At 32.2% G+C, this 9,800-nt stretch overlaps 1 pseudogene; it reads right to left on the reverse strand.

Moving 5' to 3' along the window:
- Positions 1-526: 526 nt before the first annotated feature.
- On the reverse strand, positions 527-3,721 carry LOC139849442 (uncharacterized; annotated as a pseudogene).
- Between the last annotated feature and the right edge of the window lie 6,079 nt (positions 3,722-9,800).

Below are 9,800 nucleotides of genomic sequence, written 5' to 3' on the forward strand. Positions count from 1 at the left end.
AGTTAGAATAAGAAACATCAAAAAAAAAAAAAAAAAAAAAAAAAAAAATATATATATATATATATATATATATATATATATATATATATATATATATATATATATATATATATATATATATATATATATATATATATATATATAACTAAGATTGAATAATAACCATCCAGGCATAGCCTGGGTGGCCACCAGGACTTCCAATGAAGCAAGAGGTCACGGGTTCGATTCCCTTCAAGGCAAATACCTTGGGGCGAGCTCCATTTAGTGACTGATTGACTAGAGGATGCTTTGCCTGGTAGCGATGGAGGCCTGGCTTGCCGTTTACCCGGGGTTTACCAACTAGAGGGGAGCCATTATGGCTCGTCGCTAGGGGGTTCCTCGTAAAAAAAAAAAAAAAAATATATATATATATATATATATATATATATATATATATATATATATATATATATATATATATATATATATATATATATATATATATATATATAACTAAGATTGAATAATCTAAATATACTTAGATTATTTAATAATAAGCATAAACAGCCATATGCATACAAGACCTCCGGTATTTGTCTTTAACATTTAATTCTTTTGATGAAGGATTGGTAGAAAATGATGAACAAAGCTTGCAATCCTTTTCCTTTTTAAATTTTTCCTCGAAAACATTAGTCTTGAATGTCCAATTTCCTGTTAGCCAATTGAACTCGTAAAAAGGAAGAAACCTTTGTCCATAGGTAGCTATGAATTCTATTGCGGACAGAATGAATTCGAATTCTTCCTCGGACATGTAATACGGAAAGCTTACTCTTGTCCACCCTGACTTTGCTCCATTGTAGCCCTATCGATACAAGAAGAACAACACGCAAATATTCGTACCAGTTAACTCATGCCATGTACACATACTTCTTTAAAATAAATTAATAAAAGTCTATATGAAACAAAATCTTGTTAGTGTACATCTGAGTCAAAAAATATCTCATCCCTTTACTGAATAACCTGAACAGGAAAAAATTAATTCATTTACCCGCATTTTTTTTTTTTTTTTTTGAAAGATTCATTTACCCGCATTAATTAAGCGAATTCGTGGAGATCGAAGATATTTTATTTTTTGATGCGTACCACCTTAAAGAATGCACAATTAAGCTAGATTTACCTTTTCGATTGCAGATCGCATTTCAAGTGATAGACGATCATCGATACCAAGCAAGTAGTGACCATAAGGTCCAGCACACGCACACCCTCCTCGTGCTTGGATGCCAAAGAGGTCATTAAGAAGATTGGCAACAAAAGCTCCATCAAGAGGCTTGTCCCTCTTATAACGTGCCTGATACTTCGATATCATAATTCCCTCATCTGCTTTTTCATCCACACCCGACGAAGATTTAGTCGTGTAAACAAGGAACGATATGATGGCTTGTCTCTCTACTTTAGTATTCCCCAACACCCATATATTCCGATTTTTACCAAGTCTCTGTAGTGCCCTTGTTGCATAATCATGTTCTTTGTCTGATATTACTTTGTACCCAATGTATTCTTTAACTTGAAAAGCTAAAGCCGCTTTCACTCGTTGGATGATTTGTGGTGTCCCCGCATCTTCCCTTTCTTCGATGTCATTCACGTACAATGTGTCCTACTCGTAGTATTTATGACAATTTAATTGGTTAGTTGTATACATAGAGGAATTCTACGCTTATTAAAAACTTTTACATAATTAATTTACAAAGTTGGTTTATATTTTCTCACTCTTATTTTTCATTCTCTAATATTATTGTAGACACATATTAACCAATTTCTAGCAAGTTTTCATCAAGAACAAACGTTTAAGTACCTTTTCGTCGAAGTAATTCACGTAGTTTACAGTGCCACATCCACACGTCGAAGGGGGAGATCTTTTGAGCTGGTATAACGCCTTGTTCATCAATAGTATACCCGGTGTTCCAGGCCCTCCAAGAAACTTGTGCGGACTTAAAAATATGGCATCGTAGCCATCAAGAGCACCCGACTTCATGTCAATCTCTACGTACGGACCACTTTAATTTTATGCATTCAACGTTAATAATGTATGAGCCTCCTTTGTATTAAAATAATAAAAACGACTAGTTTACGTAAAATTAAAGAAGAAAACGATGTACCTTGCTGCGAAGTCAAAGCATGCAAAAGCTCCAAACTGGTGAAGCAAGCGGGATATAGAACGCGTATCAGAAACAATTCCAGTGACATTACTACAAGCAGAGAATGAACCGAGCATTGGGCTCCCGGTATGTTGATAAATCTGAAGCTGGCGCTTCAAATTATCCATGTCAATCAATCCTTCATCGTCTAAACCAATCTCTATTACTTCTGCTAAGCTTTGCCTCCATGAGAGAACGTTGGAGTGATGCTCATATGGACCAATAAATACTACCCATCGTTCTTCATTTTTTAGACACGAGTTTAGTACTCTCTTTTAGGATTTGTGAAATCGCGATTCCTATGACTTCTTGAAGCCGTTTTAGCGCTGCTGTAGTGCCTGATCCGCAGAATAAGAGTGCGTCGTCCTGTGCTCCACCCAAACATTTCTTAATAAATTCAGTTGATTCGTGAAAAATGTTCCCCGTGTGCACACCAACGTAGCTGTCACTAGTGTGAGTATTCCCTGAAAAAGTCAATTAACCAAAATTTGCTTAAATTAATGGCTGTCGTCGTGTTGATCGAAGTCCCACATATGAAACTGAATGAAACTAACGCATGCACATTGCCATTTTTAAAAAAAAAAAAAAAAAAAAAAAACAAAAAACAAATGTATGCATATAAGCACTTGCGTGAGAACCTCTATCACTAACTAGTTTTAGCGTACAAAGGAATTAATAGGCTTATATGTTAGACCTGTTGTTTGAGCTAAAACAGTCGTTAAATGGTATCCACATAATAAATAAGACATGCCAACCTATACACGTTGCATTAGTACTACTTTATGAAGTGAATTTTTAAATTCTGGTTGTATGTTTAGTATTACATGATTAGTGAACTAGTAATTAAGTAATCTCACCATAAAATGGAAAAACATTCTGGATGATATAATCTTCAACGTACTGAAGACAACGACCAGAAGCTGTATGATCCGCATAAGTGAGTTGACGCTTTCCAAAAGGATTTTTTTTTTGGAAATGGTTATAATATATTTAAATGATAGAAAAATAGAAATGTTGAAATTTATTTTACAAAAATAGTAAAACCGGATTTCGGAACTCCGGCTTGTCACTTTTTGTCTGAAACCGGAGTTTGGAACTCCGGTTTGATTTTCTCTCTCCTGAAGTGGTTGCACCATATGAAGACACTCCTGCTGCAAAATAGTGACAAGTGATTTCTCTTTCCACAAACCGGAGTTCCAAACTCCGGTTTCAGACAAAAAGTAACAAGTCGGAGTTCCGAACTCCGGTTTTACTATTTTTGTAACATAAATTTTAACATTTCTATTTTTGTAACATTTAAATGTATTATAACCATTTCTAAAAAAAAATCTTCCAAAAGGCATATCGATCTCAGCAAACTGACCTATTGTTTGATAACGCAGCCAACTTAGTTTGGTATCCGCAGTTGAATGAAACTCTGGTATGTCTTTTTGTAGTATTGCACCAGCGAGCAGAGTTTTATGCTCAACATTAGTGTCGTGATCATCAATGCACACGATCTTGTTTCCATACCTACTGCTACGTCCTTCAGTCGATATCTCACCCATCTGTAAAATCAAGAGCATTGTTAATACAAAAAGTAACCAGAATGAAACTATTTTCTGTTTAGAAAGATATAGCAAAAACAATTTTTTTAGTGTTTACACACTTTACTACTTCAACTAATTTTTTAAGTAGCCAAACTGTTAATGCATATTAGTTACAATTCTTGGTTAATTAGAGACTAAAACCTCAGAAGTAAAGTAAGATTATACCTCAAGTTACACAAATAGCTGGACAATTGAAAAGAATATGAGACTTGAAGTATTAGTTTCTTGTGTCTTTTTTATTCTTTTGTTATTCTTAATTTCTTGTGTATGAAGTTGAGGAATGTACCCCTATATATAGGGTTTTTTGTGTGTGTGTGTGTGTGTGTGTTTCAAGTGGCGTTAGCGGTCACATGATAATTAGTTTGACTAACATCAACATTTATGTAGACCTTGACTCCATGGTCTGGGAGGACTTAATTACGTTAGTGGAGGCTGGTTGTACAACTTGTGCAACTTGTGCAACTTATTCGTTTTGGTGGCCTTGAAATGGCAATATGCAGTGAGGAAAAAATTGATGGAAAAAATGAGTGTGGTAAAAGGTAATTGGAAGTTGGATGTTTTTTTTTTAAGTAGTGATTTTTTGTTATGATTTTACAAAAGTATTAAAGCAAAAATAAAATTATATGTGTAGTAACACCGGCTTTGAAAAATACCGGTTTCTTCCAATTTCTGTACAGTCAGCATAAAAGTGCATCATACAAATGAGTTATTAATCTGAGTCATAAACCGGCCTTCCTAATGTCGGTTTCTCTGCAGTCCTAAAACCACCTTTTCTGAAACCGGCCTTACCAAGGCCGGTTTTACTGAAACCCTAAAATTCAAGATCCTTATTTATACAATGTTTTATCTATTTAGTTTTATCTCAAACTGTAACATTTCATATTTTTTTTGCATAATTCACTCTTCACACTATGCATCCTCAACGTCAAATTCCAACTTCTCATAGGACAATCCTCGATGGGGGTTGTTTTTTGAGAGGAACTGAGCCTAGAGAAGATCATGAACTCGCGTACGAGCAGTTTGAAGAATTATCATTGTTGTGTATGATAAGTGACATTTTCGATGTATACCTGATTGTGTACGTGACTTCTTCCAGAATTTTTCTTTTTCAAGAGAAGACAAAATGGTTAAGTTCATTCTGAAAGGTCAACCGTATCCGTAGCAACATAAAAGGAAACATATACTATAATCCGTAGCAACATAATTTGTTTTTTTAGAGACAATAAAAGGAAATATATACTATAATCCGTAGCAACATAATTGGTCGTCCACATTGTCCGGATCACGATTACTCCATCATGGTGCTTCTAGTTAAAGCTCTTATGATACTCTAGATAACGAACTGTATACCTTTTGATGTCGGATACATTCGGGATGATGATTACATAGTTATTTCGAAATCTTGGCATATCAACTTCGGGTTCGTATCGTATTCCTGAGAGAACTCATCTAGTCTTATAGTTCGTTATGTGTTCATTGTTTTTTAAGTTATGGTCGTGTTTTTAAGTTTCTAATTATTGTTGTATCTGTTTGTGTTTATTAGTAAAAGTTGTAATAGTTTGTGTTTATTATCAGTTTAGTCCAAATGATTTGTAAAATGCACTTTTATATTGATTGTACACAATTTGGAAGTTACTGACCTTCCCAAGACCTGTTTTACTACTCTTATAATTCTTATTTTTTGAGTTTTCTACGTTTGAACTATCAAAACTAAAAACTACTACTTCAAAATATATATATATATATATATATATATATATATATATATATATATATATATATATATATATATATATATATATATATATATATATATATATATCTTGAAAGGTGATAGAGTGTAAGTTTCACTTTATTGATTTATTTTTCTTTTTTTGTCAAGTTTAATTTTAATATTTTTTATTATATTAAAACAAAATAAAAATATAAATAAAACAATATAATTAGAAACACACCAAATAATTCATTGATAAAGTATTAAAATTACATTATTATAATCCTACAAATAGAAAAATACATCAATAAAGTCCTAAAATCACATAAAATTCCGAAAATAGAAATATATATAAATTTGAATATTAAAAGTAAGAATATGTGAATGAAGGTTCCAAATGTGCTTGGTAATGTTATTCCCGTAATCTGTCATGCACAGTCTTGTCTCGTACTTCTTTATCTTTTTATCCATAAATGCTCTCTTCGTCGATTCCTAAGAAATCCACTAGTGTAAAAAGTTCGTCTAATCTTATTCCTAATTGTGAGCGCCTTGACATTTGTAAAATTTGAAATGCACCTTGAAGAATTCCAAATGTTCGCTCGACATCCTTTCGTGCACTATATATCCTGAAATCTTTTAAACATTGCACATGACTCGTCTGTTGGAGATAAAAATGATTTGAAAGGTGTAGACCAATAAGGATAAAATCCATCAACTAGAGATAACCTCTCGTGTAGTTATGACCATTTACAGTGAATGGTTATGGTGGAGCAGTGTCGTTTTTTATTGTATTGAACAAGGGAGATTGGTTCAAGACGTTAATATTGTTGTATTGACCATTTACAGTGAATGTAGAAAAATGCATGTGATATTCACATATAATATGAAGCAACAACTTCATGTATTACTTTCAGGTGGCTTTAACGGCCACTAGTGAATTGACCTTTCTTGAAATCATAAAATTTCTGCATTCTTAATGCATGCAATCAATTTTTATATAGAAAGATTAACTGAATTTTGGGGGAATTTTGGTTTTAGGGATGAAAACAAAGATAAAATAGCAATAAAATAAAGTAGTGCTTGTTTAGACTTCTTTGTTCAAAATTCGTACTTCTCAGTTATAATAGTTTAAATTTAATATACCAAATTTAACGATATGACGATTATAGACAGATCATCATACTTTTGAAAGACAAGGTTAAGTGCCAAATAATTTGGAAAATACGACGTATAGTGATCGATGTGGCTAACTGATCGTAGCCCGATTCCTAGTCACAACTACCACAAGTTTTTATATCCGATTAGGTTTTAAATACGGTGATTTTACTAGAAATCCTTTCTTAGGTGTTTCTAATAAAACCATCTTTATTTAAGACGCATGAAGATGTAGGGGTGTATTAAGCTAGTCCTCGTCAAATTTCTCGTTCCACTCGCATGTTAAAAACATTTAAACTCGTTCCACTCGCATATATTTCAATTAAACCATTTTCTAGATTTCTGGCCAACATGAAGCTGACGGCTAAGTATTAATCAGCCGTCGACATCCTCCCATTCCAACTGAAGACTAGGTAAAACCCAGCTGACGTTGTAGATGGTCAGAAGTACATTATTTTCCGAACCTCTTACCTACTTGTCGAAGAAAATACTATAGGCTTTTAACCTATTGTGCAAAGAATTAAAACAATAAACTTAATTGAAGACGTTTAAATCAAATAAAGTAGAAATGTAAAGATACTTTTAATTGAAAAAATAAAAAGTTGGTAGAGTATGAAGAAGTGCAGAAAATAAAGCTAGAAACAATGCTTCTTCAAATCTTGAGCCAAAAAGCTAACTAAGTTATAATGCTTAAAAACTTGATAAAAGTGATAAATTACAAAGGAATTGTAAAATGAAAGAATATTAGAGTAACTAGCCTAAGAATTTTACACAATGGATCTCTTCAAATTCATAACTTCTCATATCATACCAACTCACTCGAATTCGACCTCCATTTATGTAGTGACCCGAACTTTTCCATGATTATATATTATATGAGATTAATATTTACTTGAATAAATTTTTCCAACATGTTAAGCAATCAAACTTGTTAAGACTTGATTAACTGAAACGGATTTAGTGTTAACGTTTGACCACCCAGTTTGTCCGATGATTCACGAACGTTATAACATGTATATGACATGATATTATATATATATGAACATATATATATGTTTAACATGATGAAATGATAATTAAGTATCTCATTATGTATATTAACAATGAACATTATACATAAAACAAGACTACTAACTTAAGAAATTCAAAACGATATCTATACGTAACGATTATCGTTGTAATAACATCTTAATATCTGTATATCATATTAAGATACATTAGTACATCATGTTATCATGATAATGTAACAATTTAACATCTCATTAGATTTAATAACAATGGGATTAATTACATTTGTGACGATCGCTCCAAATCCATATGGACGAACACGTCATTCATCAATTTCATTGCCAGGTATTTGACCTCTATATGATACGTTTTGTAAACATTGCATTCTTTTGAAAAGGCATACCATAAATGAATATTTAAATCAAAGGTTTTCGATATCTGATGATTTCTACATATAGACAATCACCGTAAATAATAGTTTACAATAGTACTTCCATTGACAATGCAGTCAAAATAAGATACATGGTGATGATTTGGTGAATGCAACGTTTCCTTGGAAAAATATGCCATGTAAGACTCCATGCACATAGCTTGTCTAACATATAAGCAAACAGCGGAAGACTTCTAGGGAACCTGAGAATAAACATGCTAACAAGTGTCAACACAAAGGTTGGTGAGTTCATAGTTTTAATGTTGCGCATAATCCGTCTATAAAGGTGGATTACAAGATTTTCAGTTGTTTCATCCAGAAATGTTTATCAAAATATTCTACAAGATTGAGCACCCTGGTAACTAAGCTTTAACGTTATAATAAGTACCCCTGTTTTAACATACATGCAACCAACATGTACAATATACGCAATCCAACGTGTACTAACCTCAAATAGCATACGTCTGTTTTATAGTTCAGGCTAGGGTTTCTATACCTGGAACAGACGGGGATGTCAAGCCCTATGGATCCATACACAACTACTCGCGCCCACCAGTTCTTATAACTGGCAGTTACTAGTTACCTAAGCTAAGGGATTTTCGGTTCAAACTCGGTGTAGAATTTAGTATGTACTTGTATCCATTGCGTTTAAAATAAAGGCATGTATTCTCAGCCCAAAAATATAGATTGCAAAAGTATTTAAAAAGGGAGCAAATGAAACTCACCTTAGCAGCATATAAAGTTGTTCACCAAAATGTGACTGAAACTCGGATTACCAAGTAACCGTAGATCTCAACCTAGAGAACATATGTTGGTCAATAAATGTCTATCAAGCTAGGTCTGGTCATAGTGTATCACAATCCTAATGCTCGAGATCGACATAAAAAACTTATCCAAAGTCGTTTCAAAAATTCATTTTATTAATCTCGTAAACAAGTTGTTTAAATCTTAATTGCAGATTCAAAAGCAATTTCAATTAATGTCAATCATAATTCAGTTGATCATATCTCTTAATCCGTTCATCGAAACTATTCGATATCTAAATGAAAAGTCATTGATTTTTCGCCAGCTTTCCAAAAACATGCATATCATATACCTTTTACTAGTAACATATGTATTTAATTCGTGATTCATCATAAACTGTTTAACGACGAAATTTAGCATACAAGCATGTATAAATATATATACTTGAGCACTAGAAATGGATACACAATTAATATATAAAAGATAAAATATGAGTGCTTACGTATCAATATTGAGACTCAATATTGTAGGAAAGTACGTAGACACAACGGAGATGATAAACACTAGGTTTGACTTGCGAATAGTACCCATGAATATTACCCATAACCTTCATAGCTATAACCCAAAGTTTCCTTAGCTCTATCCCGCTTGAAAACCCATTTTAAAAGTGACACGCTTATGACCTCGTCGTAGTATTTTTTGTATAATACTAATTAATATTACTACTAATATTTCTAATAATAATATTAGAATTAATAATAATAATAATAATAATAATAATAATAATAATAATAATAATAATAATAATAATAATAATAATAATAATAATAATAATAATAATAATAATAATAATAATAATAATAATAATAATATTAATAATAATAATAATATAAATATAGAGAGTAGAGATACAGATGTGTGTGAAAAACATTCACAGAAAACTGGAGAATTTATAGTACATTTGCTGAAAATGAACCCCATGTGAT

This window comes from Rutidosis leptorrhynchoides, chromosome 5, assembly GCF_046630445.1.
Source record: "Rutidosis leptorrhynchoides isolate AG116_Rl617_1_P2 chromosome 5, CSIRO_AGI_Rlap_v1, whole genome shotgun sequence".
Taxonomy (NCBI): Eukaryota; Viridiplantae; Streptophyta; class Magnoliopsida; order Asterales; family Asteraceae; genus Rutidosis; species Rutidosis leptorrhynchoides.